Source organism: Crocodylus siamensis, chromosome 7 (genome assembly GCF_052110815.1).
Source record: "Crocodylus siamensis isolate JL-2025a chromosome 7, ASM5211081v1, whole genome shotgun sequence".
In the NCBI taxonomy this organism is placed as follows: domain Eukaryota; kingdom Metazoa; phylum Chordata; order Crocodylia; family Crocodylidae; genus Crocodylus; species Crocodylus siamensis.
The window spans coordinates 72,075,156-72,092,251 of NC_143401.1; the positions used below are offsets into that span (position 1 = coordinate 72,075,156).

Below are 17,096 nucleotides of genomic sequence, written 5' to 3' on the forward strand. Positions count from 1 at the left end.
GTACTAGGATAGTAAATCAGCGTTTTTAAAAAATGAAAGGAAATGGGAACTTTGTACAGGCCTGAGGTCTGTACAGTTTACAAGCTCACTAATGAAACACTGCCAATGAGGAGTGGTTCTTCTGTCATCCCTCCCTTCTAGCATTCAGTTGGGCAAGCAACCAAATACATCTCATGCCTTGGTAGGGAACAAGTCAATCATCTTCAAAATCCAGTTCTTTCCATTAACTTCAATCAGGTGCTTAATTTTGGCAATTGAACTACTCATCTACAATTCAGTCTCTTATTCTGATGAGAGGATAGGGAAACTCCAAGTGGAGTATGCCTGGGAACTGACATACAGGAAAGCTCCCATGTGGAGGACACTAAGATAAATGTTTTTGAAAATGCTAACAGAATGGTTCTCCCACAGCGTCTCAGGAAATCGAGGGTATCAGTTGGGGGCCTCAGCTGCGTGTACACCAATGCCAGGAGCATGGGAAACAAGCAGGAGGAGTTAGTCCTCCTGCTCTCTAGTGGGCAATATGACCTGGTAGGGATCACAGAGACCTGGTGGGATTCCTTGCATGAGTGGAGTGTAGACATAGAGGGCTGCACAGAAGGGACCAAGAGGGGTGAACAGGCGGAGAGATAGCTCTCTATATGTGGGAGCAGTACACCTTTCTGGAGGCTGACATTGGCTCCAAAGACAAGCAGCTTGAAACCTTCTGGGTCAAGCTTCAGGGGGGTGAGGTGAGAGAGACCGAACTGTGGGCAGTTACTACAGGCCACTGAACCAAGGGGAGGAGCTTGATCTGGAGTTCTCCCGAGAACTGACAGATGCCATGCATGAATGGGACTTGGTTGTCATGAGCGACTTCAATTACCTGGACATAGATTGGGAGGAACACTTGGCTAGGTCAGATCAGTCATGTAGCTTCTTAACTGTAATCGAGGAGCTCTTTCTGACCCAGGAAGTGCAAGGGCCAACCAGATGTACCGCTCTCCTAGACTTGGTCTTGGCCAAAGGAGATGATCTGGTGTGTGGCTTGAACATTGAGGGTAGCCTGGGTGACAGCAACCATGAGCTCATCAGGTTCACCACAAGGTTGACAAATCAATTAGCAGGATTGAAGTCCTGGATTCAAAAATGCTGACTTTGACAGGCTCAGGGCATTAGTAGGGGAGGTCATATGAGACCAGGGATGGAAGGCGAATGGGGTGCACAAAGTGTGGTCGTTTCTCAAGGACATGATCCTTGAAGTACAAAAGAAAACTGTTCCTATGAAGTGGAAAGGTGGCAGAAGGGCTGGCAAGCCCACCTGGCTCAATAGGGACATCATAGTCCTCTTGGAAAAGAAAAAAAAAGGTGTACACACAGTGGAAGCTAGGAACAGTCCTCAAGGGGGACGACACAACAGTGGTCCACACTTGTAGGGAAATGATTAGGAAAGCTAAGGCAGTGACTGAGTTTAAGTTAGCCAAGGGAGTCAAGGACAATAAAAAGTCCTTCTTTAGGTATGTAGGGAGCAGAAGGAAGACAAATGGAAGTGTGGGGCCCCTGCTTAACACCTTGAGACAGTTGGTAACAGATACTCAAGAAAACACTGAACTCCTGAATGCCTACTTTGCTTCGTTATTTCACCAGACCAAGGGGAAAGACAAGTGAGATAAGGATTAGAGGGGCATGGTGAGAATGTTAGCCTTCCCACTGTGGATGTTCAGCTGGTGCAAAACCAACAAAAAAGCTGGACATTTATAAGTCAGCAGGACCAGATGGACTTCACCCAGGAGTGCTGATGGAGTTGGCTGAGGTCATTGCGGAACCCGTGGCAAAACTCTTTCAGAAATCGTGGCACACGATCCCTGAGGATTGGAAGATGGCCAACATTGTGCCCATCTTCAAGAAGGGGAAGAGGGAAGACCCCAACAACTACAGGCCAATCAACCTAAGCTCCATCCCAGGGAAAATCCTGGAAAAACTCATTAAAGACTCTATGTGCGATATGTTGGTTGAGGGTAAGATTCTGAATGACAGCCAGCATGGCTTCATCGTGGGTTCGTCTTGTCTTACCAATCTCATCTCCTTCTATGAACAGGTCTCTCATCACCTGGACATGGGAGAGAAGGTCAACAATATGTACCTAGACTTCCAAAAGACTTTTGATTTAGTATCGTGATATCCTTGTGGAAAAAATGGAAAATTGTGGGCTTAACTTCTCAACAGTTCAGTGGCTGGAAAACTGGCTACATGGTAGGACCCAAAGAGTTCTCATGAACAGATCTGTGTTGTCCTGGTGAGTACTGGCCAGTGGTGTCCCTCAGGGGTCCATGCTTGGACCGGTGCTTTCCAACACCTTTATCAATGATTTGGATGTGGGGGTGAAAACCTCGCTGGCCATGTGGCTCCGCCAAGTAATAGGGGAGCGTGGTCATGCCAGAAGATAGGTTGCAGATACAGCTGGACTTGGGTAGGCTGTAGAGCTGGGCGGACGGGAACCAGATGAAGTTCAACACTCAGAAGTGTAAGGTACTCCATCTGGGCAAACAATTCCCAACATACCTACAGGTTCAGTGGCGACAATTTGACTTGCACCACAGCTGAAAGGGACCTAGGGGTAGTGATCAAACATCACATGAACATGAGCCGGCAGGGCAATGCTGTGGCCAGCAGGGCAAACAACACTCTAATTATTGCATTAACCGTTGCATCTCATGGAAAACTAAGTGATACTCCTACTGTACTCCACACTGGTAAGACCACAGCTGGTGTACTGCATCCGGTTCTGGGTGCCACACTTCAACAAGGACATGGAAAAACTTGAGAGGGTCCAGAGCAGAGCCACCTGTATGATCAGGGACTTGCAAGACAAGCCATACGAGGAAAGGCTGAGGGACTTGGGCCTCTTCAGCCTACAGAAGAGAAGGCCAAGAGGGGACTTGGTAGTGGCTTAGCACTACATCAGGGGAGTACATCAAGAACTTGGTGAATAGCTGTTCACCAGGGCACCCCTGGGGAAGACCAGGAGCAATGGATACAAACTCCTGGAAGGCTGCTTCAGGCCCATTTCCAGAAAAAACTCCTTCACAGTCAGGGTGTCCAGACTGTGGAATAAAGTGATGGTGCAATCACCTACCTTGGAAATCTTCAAAAGGAGACTGGACAGTCACCTTGTCTTTTCCTGCCTATTGCAGGGGGTCAGGACCCAATAATCTACAAGGTCCCTTCCAGCCCCTAACAATCTATGAATCTGTGATGGGAAAAACAATGTATTATTCCCAAGAAGGGCAGTTTTGTTAATAGCTAGATTTGTTTTCAGTACAAAAATCAGAATAGATTTTTAATCTTCCCATTTTATAGTGTGGATACAAAATGTTTAAAATATTATTTAATTAGATAGATTTGGATGCTAAAGAGAGGCCTGTCACAGCACGGGCGCTTTCTCCTCAGCAGTGCAAATACTCCATACCCAATACAAAACCCAATATTTTCATTACCTTCCTTCACAAGCAAAAATCAAAATCCTCCCTTTTCCAGATCTGTAAAGAGCCCCAAATGAGAAGTAGGTTAACCACCTCACTTTTTAAACTAAGTACTACTTTTTCCCAAATACTGACCAGTGGCCACACCTATCCTCTTTGGATCTCTGACATCTGGACCCAGTAGATTAATAAGCATCTACATCTTCTTCTCAGACGTTTAACTCATCCCTATCTGGTTAGGGTCTTTGGTTCTTTGTTCAGGTCCAACATGGCTAGCCAATGGTGTCTCAGCAGCTGGATAGGTAGAATAATTCACCGTAAGGCCAAAAACATTTTTTTCTCTTTCAAGAGTAGGTTATTGGTACTATAAGCAAATAGTAACATTATCTGTGACTGCCAGAGGTTTGACAGGGCACTCAAATTAAATACTGATATAGGAAATACTGACTGGCCTATTTAATATTTGAACAATTAAATTTATAGGCCTTAAAGGAATGTTCATGTGGTTGTTTAACTCACTCTAAGATAGCAAGCAAGAGTAGTGAGCCGCTGACCTTCTCTAGGTCTCGGAAAGAAAAGCTTGGTATTTGTCTGGTAGAAAATGAGCAACTCTTTTTCTCTTCGCTTCTGTTTCCCAAAGAGATTATTGAGCTTATGCTTCATGTGTTTCTTACACCATGGAATATGCTTCTTTTCCCCCATTATGGGTGTTTTTTACTACAGAAGTTTTTTTCAAACTATAATACACACATTGCTAGTCATAGGTGATGCTGAAGTGCTGCCATTAGGGGAGGGGAGGGGCACAACTTTGTACCACTGCCACAGTGGGGCAGGCATAACACCACGCTGCTGCTGCTACCACTGCTGCTGCCTGGCATTGGGCCTGGCAGGGCTGCAGGCCCCTGCCCTGTGCCCCACTGTCATTGCAGAAATCTGGGAGGGTACATGCCCTCTCATGCCCCCCCTCTCCCCAATGCATTGGTGATGCATAGAGGGTGCATGTGCACCTCCTGAGATTTGCTGAGCATCCCCTGGAAGCACTAGCTGTGAAACCAGAAGTGCTGGCAGAAGACTCCCCCAGACTTGGGAGGCACCAGTCTCCCATGCCCCAACGCATCTCCAATGTTGCTAGTGGTCTGTGTTGCACTTAAGGATGATTTGTATAGAGTTGTCTGGTCACAAGCACTGGTTTTCTCTGTTTTCAGCTGAGAAACAGAATCAAGATAATGAAAGATCAAATTTTAAAAAACTGCGAGAGCAATAAATATTTTTTTCAGAAACAGTTTCTGAATTAATTACAGACACTTACCTCATATTATTTTCTTGTGCAAACAAATGCAGTAATTATTTTGGGGTTGGTTGTAGGCATGTTCATCTAAGGACATAGGCAGACAAGGTTCTTAGGGTAGATGCGATCTCTTTTATTAGACCAAGTAAATAGTTAGAAAAATTGTTCTTTGCAAGCCTCCAGGCACAAACACTCTTCTTCAGAATGAAAGGTAGTTATTTTGGGGATCTTAAACAATTGTGTGTGTGTAAGTTAGCTGGTCAATGAGACTGAAAATTTTTTAACTAAAATTTTGTAACTAAAAAGCTATGAAGCAGAGCTTGATCAAGGGGAAAATAAATAATAATTGCATATAACTTGGAGGCTGAAGGAAGGATTACCTCTTCCTTAAGTTAACTCTAATAAGGACAAAAATTGTCCCTTTTTCTTCTAGGAAACTAAATTTACCTTCACCCTTTGTCTGAGTACACTGACATCATAATTATTAGATACATCATTTTTATGGAATGTATCTCACAAGGGCAACATTTTAATGAATTACAGAATTAAATGTTGCCAGGAATTTTTTTTTTTTCAAATAAATGATCAATTACCATTGAGCACATTTATCAAATTTATTAGCTGACTTCTAGAAACATTTTTCATAAATGACAAATTGAAAGAGGGTACAGTTGTATTTTATTTCTTATTCAATTGCTTCTGGTAAATACAATAATTAAAAATATACATTGAAAGATTTTTTTAACTTTTTAGGTTTTTTATACATTGTTAATATTTCTTTTTTTTTTTTTTTGTTATGCTATGTAAAAAGCTAGAGTCTCTGTAATGGACTACAGTGGAACAATGCAACATTGTAGAATGCTCCAAATATTGGGGAAAACATGGGCATTTCCATCTGGAAAATGCCATATGGGCTTTAATTCAATAGACAGCATTCATTAATCATTATAAAAGTCATCATACCAACATTTTGTATGTATATTGCAAATGTTCAGCTGCAAGATCCGGGCAAATTTTAGGCTTTTCTTATAAGTCATCAACACAGTGTGTCATACCATACATTTACATTTTACAAAATTTTGATTCTGAGCCATTAAATAGTTTATTTTGCTCATGTCAAAATAATTTATATAAAACTATTTGGATCACTACATAAAATATTTAACATTTTACTTTATCTTTGCATGTCATTTAACTAATATTAAAATTATAAGGTCAGACAGGAACTGAAATAAAGTCACAGCTATTTCTTTTCACTCTTTTCCATCTAAAAATTATATCAAATTAACACATTGCACAAAATCTTTAGATTTTGATGAAGTGGCATTTTCTGCCCCAAAATTGTTCCATCAAAATCTTTTTGACTAGATATTTTGAAAAGATTTGTGGGTGGATTTGAACTAACTGGTAAATTGGAAGCATGCATATATACTAGGGCTGAGCAAAATTTTGACCGCCATTTCATTTCAGCAGTGTTTCGAGCATTTTTATGCATGTAACTCTGAATCCAAGATGAAACAGGAGATATGTTGAAATGTTCGAAATGAAATGAAATAAGTCAAAAAATTCTGAAGGCATTTTCAGCAATTTGGAGGTGTTTCGAAGCTGAGCTTTCAGGGAAAGAGAAAGTATAGAGAGGGAGGAGGAAGAGGGGAGAACAGACTGACATCTGTAGCTGGCCAGTGTCTGCCAACTGTCCCTGAGTTCCCTTCCAATCCCAGTGCTCTGTGGGAGGGACCTAAAAAGTTTTAAAACAGCATATAAGCCTATGAATGTCTAAGCTGTCAGTCATTGTCAGCCTGTCTCTTGCCAGAGAGCAGCATCTGAAAGGCACTGACTCTGATTGCTTCCTAGCTGTTACTGTCTAGCTAGGAAGTGTGTCTTCTGCTTGCAAAAGATTAGATAGGATACAGCTTACACGGACAGCTTAGCTATAGTAGCCTAACTTCAGTACTAGTATTGTTATCCCTATAGCATTTCTTTTTTTCCCCCTATATCCATATCTTTGAAATTATCCATTCCTTTTTTTTTTTTTTTTTACCTGAAGAAAAGGAAATTTGAGTTTTGCCTGACAGCGTGATCACTGGGGGTTGTGTGGTCTGGAATCATGTTGAGGAGGCAGATGATCCCACACATACTACCTACCTGCACTGCCAAGCCAAAACCAACCGGGGCAAGGGAGCGAAACACATGAGCACCACAGGGATGCTGATGCATCTCCACAGACACCACCCCCTTGCCCTTGCTCTTCCCCAGCCTGGCACCAGTGGGAGCATGCCCAAAAAGAAGTCACCCTCTTGCTTGAAAGCCCCTGTCCCCCCGAAGCAGAGGCAAGCTACCGTGGAACAGTGGGGGAAAGGTGGGCATGCAGGGGGGCACGTTCCCAAGGCAAGCAAGGTCAGTCAGAGTATTGGGGAGATGCTTGCCGTGGATGGCTAGCCCTTCTCCTTTGTTAAGTGGCCAGGGTTCCGTCAGCTCACGATGCTTGTGGCCCCATCATACAAAGTGCCCACATGCACCACCTTCAGCAGGACAGTGGTGCCCTCCCTGTATGAAGGATGCAGGGAATACTTGAGGGAGAAGGTGTACAAGGCAGGTCTGCAGGTGGCCTTACACTTCACATCAGACAGCTGGAGCAGTCAGGGTGGAGATCATACCTACCTCTCCATCAAAGGGCACTAGTGCAACCAGTCAGACCGTCAGTGGGCTCTCTTTCAAGCTGAGGTAATGGATGAGTCCCACACAGTAACCAAGATCATGGGGGCCATGAACTGCTTGGTGCATGGGGTCAGTATGGTCAAGGTGGTGTGTAATGCCAACTTTGTTGGCATCTGCTATGTGGCACACAAGTTCCACCTCACTGTCAGAGGTGCCTTGGAGAGGGACAGGGCTGCCAGTGAGAGCGCCAGCACCACCAGCAAGCTAATTTCCAAATGCAGGAAGGTGGCAGGCTATTTCCACTGGAGAATCAAGGGAGACAAAATGCTGTGGGACAAACAGGGAGAGGTGAACATCCCACAGCACAAAATCATGCAGGATGTAGAGACTCAGTTGAACTCCACATACCTGAAGCTTGAGAGGCTGGTGGAGCAGCAAAATTGCTCAGGGAGATTAGGATCAGTGGCCCTCTTAACAGAGCTGAGTGGGATACTATCTCCCAGATCTTGGTGGTCCTCAAGGCCTTCCTCAAGGCCACCAAGAGCCTCAGCACTGGTGATGCCCTCCTTAGCCAGGTGATCCCTGTAGTGAGGGAACTTCAGAACCAAAATGGAGAAATTCTAGGGGATCAATGTTCCTGGCTGAGTCAAGCCGCTGTCACCTGATGTGCAGGCACTGGTGAGGCAGCTGAAGGAGGGCATCAGGAAATGGCTTGATCGTTTGTGCTCCACATGCTGGCCGCCATGTGTGACCTGAGGGTGAAGGGGAGCGTATATGGCAGTAAAACCCTGGATCAGTGAACAGAGGTGTTGGTGAACAGAGTCAGGTAGGCAGAAGGACACAGGCAGAGGGACATGGAAGAGTGGTATCCACTGTCATGTGCCAACACACCATCTACCAGCCAGTCTCTTCTTTTCACAGACGAACCTATGAACTGCACTGCATCAACATCCTAGGTACAGAAACTCATGGACTCAATACAGAATTGGAATTCTGACACACTACAACCTACCAGATATCTGACTCCCCAGGTACCTTTCCACTTTTACCTGCTACATCCTCCTCTCCCCACCCCCTGCCACAGTAACCTGTCCTTTACTCCCTGACACCTCCATTTCCATTTTCACTGACTGGCTTTCTTACCTGCACTGCATGCCAGCCTCTGGCTTCTTTACTATTCCTTCCATCCAGGAAGAGTGCAACTGTAGATGCTTCCTCAGCCTGATGAAGGGTTTTCAACCCGAAAGCTTGCTAAGATATATTTCTGTAACTATTCAGTTGGTGTACAAAAAGATATCAGATTAACCCAAAGAACCTTGTCTGCCATGTCCTTAGACCAACATGGCTACAACCTACATCCCTAGCACCTGCCCCCGGTCAGCTGACTGGAAGGATGCAGGGCCTTGGGCATATCTAAGCCCCAGGGCTGGAGGTGGCAGGGAGAGTTCTCTGGCAGCTGCTGAAGAAGCTCCTGCAGGAAAGGAAAGAACACCGCTGTGACAGTTTGGTGATTGAGATGCTAGTGCTACCATGCTGCTTGCCTGCCATTATTTAAAGTGGTGGACCATACTGAGGCTATAGGGGAGAAGGAGTTTAGTGGGTCCATTAGGACCGTGACTGAGCTGAAGCTCGAGGGCAGCCTCCCTATTATCTTTTCCAACAAGATGTGGCAGCAGGCAAGAAGAGAAGGCACTTGCAGGTCAGAGCTGGCATGGTTACAGGGCCCTAGGGGTATCATGGCTATCTCTAGGGACCCTACTCTGTGACAGGTGCAGGGGTTTCTGGGAAACTGCACTTTATCTCCTTGAAACTTGGCAGGCTTCATGGCCTCAGCAGGGGCTACCATTTCTGCAATTTTCATCAGAATCAGGGAAAAAATGACAAAGTTATAGGCATTTTAGTCATTCCTCATTATAGCCTATAGCCGAAACACCATCAAAACCGTGTCGAAACTCGAAACGGTTTCAGCCAAAACAAAACAGAACAGCAATTCAAACCTGAAAAATGAAACAATGAATCCAAAACTGAAATGAAACATAGGCGTTTCGCACAGCCCTTATATACACATGTATATGTCTGTATGTGACTTTAGCACAACTGCTACTGAAATACTGTGTCCTGATGTCCAAATTCAAGAAACATTTTTATAAATAGGAAAACCTATTAAAGGACTGGAAAATATGCATTATTGTGAAAAAACTCAGAGTTCAATTTTTTAGCTTAAAAGGGAAGGTAAACGGGTTGTTTAATTATTTTCTGTAAGGAACTGTATATGGAACAAAAATTTGATAATAGTGGCCTATTCTGTTTAGTGGACAAAGTATAACAAGATCCAATATATACATGTTGAAACTAAGTCCAAACTCAAAATATGGTGCCAATATTAAAGCTAAGAGTAATAAATTATTTGATATGAGCAATTCTGCCTGAGTTATTCTCCAGCGTAGGAATTTATAAAATCAAGATTGGAGGCTTTTTCTGGGGAGGGAAAGGGGGAGGGGAAAGGGGCACACAACACGGGGATGGGGATGGGAAAAAACTCCACAAAATAAAAGTTAAATCACAGAAATCCTATAAATTGCACTATACAGAAATCCAGACTAGATGGTCACTTCTGGCCTTAGAACTTGTTAATCTGTACATAATAATTGCATCATTTTCTGCCTAATTTATTCTTTTCCTTTAATGCAGCTGGAGTGACAGGGATTCTAAATAGCATTCAGTATGCTAAATACTGCAAAAAGTCCTGTTTTTCAGTTCATTGGTGGAAATACACGTCAATCATTTGTCCTCATGGTTCTCTTGGCTCTGCCTAGATGTAGGGTGCACAGCCAGGAGGAGCAGGATTCACAGCCAGTCAGAGAGGAAGAGAGGTGGTCTTTTTGTGGTGGCCCCACCTCTTGTTGCTGGTTGGCCAAAGGGCCCAGTGGCCCTTACCCTTGCTGCTGATTGGTGAAGGAGGCCATGGTCCTGCCCCTCACTGCTGATTGGTTAAAGGAGCTGGTAGTCCATCTGCCCCACTGCCAAGAGGATGTATTGTGAGGATGTATCAGTGACTATTCTAGGTGCCCTGTTTGTTCTCTTCCACAGGGGCAGGGCTGAGGTTGCCATGGCAAACATTTCTGGGGCAAGAAGGCCACACTGGTGCCCCCTTCGTCATCCCTCACTCTGGCCCCCTGGTTACACTACTGATTAATACTAACTGTTGTGAAAAGTGACAAGTGTTCTTCCCACTTCAACAAATGCCTTGTTCACTTAATAGCACAATTTGACTTCTGGACAGTAAGTTTCTTGAAGCAAAAACTGTATTGTTCTCTGTGTTCCACACAAATCCTAACATCATAAAATAATAAAGCAATGGTTCTACAACTGACATAGAATTATATATTCAAGAGATGAAGTGAGATACAGCATCTATAAACTGTTCAGTCTACTAATTTATCCAAATTATTTTCCAAAAGAAGTCATAACATTAAAACTGCAAAAAAATGGAATTTTGTCCATTTTTGGTAGTCTTAGAGTGATGTTTTAGCCATGATGATCCAGGAAGTATGTGGGAGGCATGATATTTGTGGATGATTCTTTTATTGGACCATTTACGCAGTTGGAATAAACTTAGACAAGGTTTTGAATGCAGTACATTCTCATTAGGTCACCCACAAGAATCCTTGCAGCTTGCACATTTTTTGATGCGTTTCCCTCACTCTTGTCACTTTTTGTGGCAGGGAGCCATCTTGCAGCTGGTCAAATCATTGGCCTGCCCACCTGCCTAGGGCAGTCTGCCCACCTGCCTTGTCTGCCATGCCTTTGATGCAACTAATTAGCAGTTGGTTTATAAGGCAGGAGGCTGCCTACTTAATGCCTGAATGCAAGGGTGTAAGACACAGCTCCAAACCTGGCCTTATACTGTGTCCCATGCCTTACACTTGGCATCCAATTCCACTATTACTCCCATGGGCCCTTAACTGGGCCGCACTCAGCCTCTGGCCCAACTTCTCTTCAGGTGTCCTCAGATGTACCTGGGCCTCCTACCTCCTCACTGGGGCCTCAACTCTGGCTACTCCCATCAGCCCATGTGCAGTCCTTCAGGCCCCCTTTAGGCTGTATTCTACACAGCTGCTGCTACTCCAGTCAGCCCATGTATAGTCCTTCAGGCCCCCTAAGGCCCTACTCTACATGGCCACTGGCCACTGCTTGGTCCCCTTACTAAGGCCACTGGTCCGCTCCCTCACTGGGGCTTCTGGGGCTTATGCTCTTTTGGGCTTCAGAAGTCTGTCGACCTACCTGGGCCCCAAACTTGGCCTATGGCATACTCAGGTGTCTGTCAATGAGCCTGGACTCTGCCTCAGAGCCCGCTCGGTGGGCCTGGACCCCTGTGCTTTTCTGTTAGGTTGCACTCCCCTAACCTTTTCCCTCCATGGCGTACCCACAAGGCAATGGCGGCTGAGGCTTTCTGGCACCCCATACTCACCTTTCACTGTGGAGGCACTGGTGTGGCATTTCCTGAGGACTGCCCCGCCATAAGCAGCTTCACCACAACATCCTCCCCAGTAGGGTGTAGTTTTAGGTCATTCCCCAGGACCAGGAAACTCCTCCATCCCCATAGCCAGCAGGCATTCTGGGAGCTGCAATACTCTGGCCAGGGAATGTTGTTCCTTTGGCTCCCCGCAGCAACTGCCGGCTCTACTGCCCAGGGCCTGCTCTTAGTCTTCAACAGCCGGGCCCTCCCCCAATCAAGCAGCCTCCTGATGGCTATGTGACCCCTTCATTGGCACTGCAGTCACCTGAAGGTTGCTTTGCTGCCCACTTTGGCTCTTAAAGTGGCAGGCACCAAAGGTGCCCTGCCACACTTTTATATATCATTAATCTTTTCCAAGTTTTAGGCATAAAGGAAGGAGTTTATAATTATTTTAAATAATAACAATATTTATATTTTAAAACAACAACTTGAAACATCCTGTTCTTTGAAGACAGATATGGAAGATACTTATATCACTTCAAATACTTTCAAAGTATTGGGGTAAAATAAATAGGTAGAAAAACAGGATAATTTCACAGTAATTTTTGTCTTGTCTTTGTCCTTCCCCCCTGTCCCCATACCTCCCCTCCCCAAAAAATCCACAAATGGACTAAATTCCATCAGTTGCTCAAAGACTTAATATTTTTTATATCATTCACGTTAAGATCCCACATCTTCAAATGTGAACTAAGTCCCTCAGGAACCAGAGGGGTTTGGCCAAGTTAATAAATAGAATCTCAGAAGTTAGAAGAAATAACTTGCAATCGAATGTCTTGTGCGTGTGTGATATCTTGTTTTAAAAAAAATGAAAAATCTCTCTGTTTCTTAACCACAGGCATTCTTCACCTACTTCTGAAGTTCTGAGTTCACCTAGTTTCTGATCATTACCAAAGAAAAAGCCAGGCTACATAAAAATCATACCAGTGGTCTGACAGCTCCCATGCTCCTATTCCCAGCATAGGCAAGCAGATTCATTTCTACATCATAGATAAATGACTTGTCATACCATTCTTATTCTCAGAAGTGCAAAACATCCTTCAAATGACAAGCCCTTTTAAGTAATTTGAGGTCCTAAATTACCTGATGGATTTTGGATTTTTCTCTCTCTCCCTTTTTTTTTTTTTTTTTTTAACTTTTAAAATATTCTGAAAATCTTTCCCAAAAAATAAAAAGGAACTATAAACACCTTGCTGACAGCAGAATCAAGTAGTCAGTGGGCATGTCTACACAAGATGCTTACTGTGCATTAGCCTAATAATGCTGCACAGTAGCATGGCATTTAAAACTGTGCTAAAAGTTTACTGCACAGCATTATTAGCCTAATGCTTCACAAAAAAACCCTGTACGTCCATGTTACTGTGCAGTAACTCTAGTTACTGTGCATTTAGTTAGTACTTTATTAAGCAAATACTAAACTAAATGCTCAGTACCTAAGGCAAATTAATGAACATGTAGACATGCCATCTAAGCCCTAGCTTCAGGTTACAGGGAGTATTAGGACAAAGTAATGAGTTCATAAAAGAGAGGTGAAAATCCTAAAAACTGCTGAACTAATGAGAAGATCTGCAGTAGAACTCATGGGTATTCTCTTGTGATATAAAACTCTGCTGGACAGAGTTAGATCTGCTCACATGTATGTATAGAAGGCTCCCTCTTCTGGGCAACCTAAAAGAGCTGCTGCTTTAACTCACTGACTGAAAAGCAGCCAAATTCTGCTCTCAGTTTTCCCTGACCATGTCCATGACCATTTTTCATCTAATGATAAGCTCTTTTGGGCAGGGATTTGGTCTTCAAACTTTCTGTAAAGATCTAAACTGCACAAATGGGCCAAGTAAATAATACCCATGTAATTGATCTTAAGTAAAATTACTGTGGTGCGACTATTATAGCAAGAATAAAAAAAGTTCCTGATTTTAATTTCAGGAAATTAGGGCCTTGTTATATGTTGCACTTTGAGCTGCTTAAATGTTGATTGGTGTTAGTGCTACCTCAAGTTTGGAGAAGTCACAACTTTAGGCTAAAAAATCTCTCTGATTGTCCCCCATTTGCACAGCTGTGACTTGCCACTATAGGGCTGTTGAGCAGGGGCGGAGTAGGAGCTATAACTATGAGTTGCCACTACAGGGCTAATATGTCAGGGCAGGCTTCTAACTGTGCTCTAGGTGTGAGTGTATTGCAGAGATGGTTTGGGGGTGGGAGAGTACATGAAGCAGGTAGGCGGAGAGTTAATGGGATGGGGTGGGTAATGAAATAGAGGTGGGGGAAGGGTGGTCAGATGAAGGAAGTCAGCAAATGAAGAATAAAATAAAAATAAGTTAAAAAAATCAAAAAGAAACAAAAAAGTAGTAAATTAAAGAAAGTCTCATATTTTAATAAATCGGGATTTTGGATTGGGGTACAAGCGTTGCTAGTCATGCTTCCTGGAGGTATCTGGGAGGCGGGAGCAGTGAGGCCAGGCACTTTTGGGAGGGCCACTGCTGCTGCTCCAGGAAGGAAGTCCCAGCTCATGGGGACCCAGTCCGTTCTCCTACCTTGTTGCCCGCCAAGCCCCCAAGGCCCCACTCCTGGACCCATCCGTGCCCTGTGACTAGCTAGTGCTGAAGACTGTTTGTACAGGGTTGCACCCCGAGAGTGGAAATGCAGGAGGTGGAATTGGCTTGGTGCCAGAACTACCCTCTGGGCAGCAGAGTTCAGGGGTGGAAAGATTGTGCATACAGAGGAGGATGAAGGTAGGGACACTGCATCCTGAGATACTGGACGCAACTTGGGTGGCTCATCTTTGGGGAGTGGCCACACATTCATGTAACACAAGCTAGGTAATATGAATCAGAGATAAACTTGCCCTGGAGTGGCATAACTTTAAGCTGCCAAAAGCATGCTTAAAACTAGTTTCACATGTTACTGTGTGGACACTTCAGGAGTTAGGAGTTACAGGAACTACCTAAAATTAACATGTGACAAGGCCATAGGGTGGGGTGGGGAAAAGGAATCAATCAAGTAATACAAAACTATTCCTAGATGAGGGACAGTCAGGGACAGTACTTATTTGGAGCCTGTTACTACATACATTACACTTTAGAACAAGACAGCTCATGTAGCATAAAATAAATACAATGTACTATATCCTGATGTGGCTGTTTACTAATTTGAAGACTTAAAGTTTGTACTGATGGAGATAGATTATTGGCTTCCAAGCTCCTTTTCTACAGAGTGTGGAAAGTCATTCTTAAGATGTTCTAAAGTATGAAAGCTTCCATGTTTGGATATATATCTAACAGCAGAAATGTTTTCCAGAGCTTGATGTACACTGGGATGGAAGGAGTAATTGGTGTTCTAAACTGTTCTGATGTCAAACAATTTGTAAATGCTGCTTAGTAGTCCACCATGTCACAATTTATCACTTACACGTATTTTAAACAATACATGCCTCTGAAACATATGCTCTTTCCTGTCCTAATCTTTTCCTCTATCTGCTCTAAAGTCTTTTTTACACAAAATTGCATGTGGCAGTGGAAAATTAAAATGGGGAGCTTTTAGTACAGGGAAACGCAGTGCTGAACAGAAGAGGATATGACCTTAAAATAGCATGTGGCAGAATGTGTTGCAACGTTACTGGAAATTTAAAAAATTGTTATCGTTCTGACTCAATGAGATATGATCTTAACTGGGCAATGGCCCTGTTCTCAGTTTCTGAACACAATGCTGTGAACTCAAAGTATCATATTTACCTTCTGACAGTAACACAAACTATCATGGGCCTGCTATTTGTTTTTCCCAAATGTAAAAGTTGAGATTTTTGCAATGGGACTATTTAGAGCTAACTCTTACTGTGAATTGTGCAATATACAGCCTTCCAATAATTGTTAATCACACCAAAGGATGGTCATTAGCAGCCTCTTGTTACCATTCAGAACATGCAAGCAAAAGGGGCATAGATGGCTTGTACAGAAAGGTAGAACAGCGGCTTAGTGGCAAGACACCCTACCCTGAAAATCTTCAATCCAGTTCTATGAAGTTAGTGCTCTACAAATATTGAAGTAGGTACTTGTCTAAAGTGGGAGTAAGTATTCATATAGATTACCAATATTGTCTAAGCAAGCTATACAAAAAACATTCCCTCCTTCTGCAGAGGCAAGGAACCAGGATGGAAGACTGTACACCATCAGGGAATCATTAAGGCTAAGTACAGACAATCAAAAAGCCCAAGGCTGAATTGATTCAGCCTCTGCAGGTTAGTCTAAACTGCAGAGATTGGACAGATAAGCAAATAAAGACACATTCACTTTTGATCTAGGAAATGCAGCCATATTCCTGCACTGGCTCAAGCCAGAAGCCAGGGGGTGCTAGAGCATGCTTGCCATTCACTGCAAAAGGGGAGGGAAGAGAGGGAGAGGAGGGGGCATGGGCTGGCCTCAGCCTATGCTCTTCCTGGGTGGGGAGTGTGAGGGGAGGAAGGGAATAGCACTGAATTTATAAAAGCTTGAACAAAAATAGTTCCCTCTCTGAAAAACTAGAAACTGAAGAACTATAAACTTAGCCTGGGCTGTGCATTTACCTGCTTTTCCTGCTGCCCTGAGGTCTCTGGGATTTGCAGTGCACAATAACAGCAGCAGGACTCTCAGGGTTGCTCATCACTTCCTCTTCCTGCTTCCAGGTGCCTCTGGGATTTGTAGTCCACAGTCACAGCCAGCACTAAGTTTTAGCAGGGCAGGGCAGCTCTGTACTTGGGGGAAGGTGAGTTTAACTCCCTTCCTTGGCTGCAGACCCCAAATAGGGTTTGCCTGGGCAGGGGTAGTGAGCCAACCAGTGAGGCCAATGAGCCAGCCCTCACTGCTCCAGCTAGGAAGCAAAGGGGTGGAGCAGACAGCACAGCCCAGCTCAGGGCTGAAAAGCATGCTGGGGGACTCTGATTTAACTTGAACCAGGAAGGGGTCTGGGACAGAAGTTTTATAAACAGGTTTGACCTGAACTAGTTAAGTCTGATACTGTATTCATCCAGGTTTATCTTAAACTAGTTTCAGCCATTTTCAAACTGGTTTATGTGCACTGAACTTACATTCTGTTACAGGTTTAAATCAGTTTCTGATCTCTTAAACCAGTTTGTATGTAACTTCTGTCCCTAGCCTATGAGTGAAATGAACCATGATGAGTCAGTTCCTCTATTCCCATC

The 17,096-nt window shown here is 43.9% G+C and overlaps 1 protein-coding gene across 1 annotated transcript in view; it reads right to left on the minus strand.

The window, feature by feature from the left end:
- INPP5A (inositol polyphosphate-5-phosphatase A) overlaps nt 1-16,644 on the minus strand; it is a 624,592-nt gene extending 607,948 nt beyond the window's left edge. The window contains exon 1 of the mRNA XM_090057772.1: nt 16,482-16,644. The gene's annotated coding sequence lies outside the window, so the exon portion shown is untranslated. The remainder of the gene's footprint in view (nt 1-16,481) is intronic.
- Between the last annotated feature and the right edge of the window lie 452 nt (nt 16,645-17,096).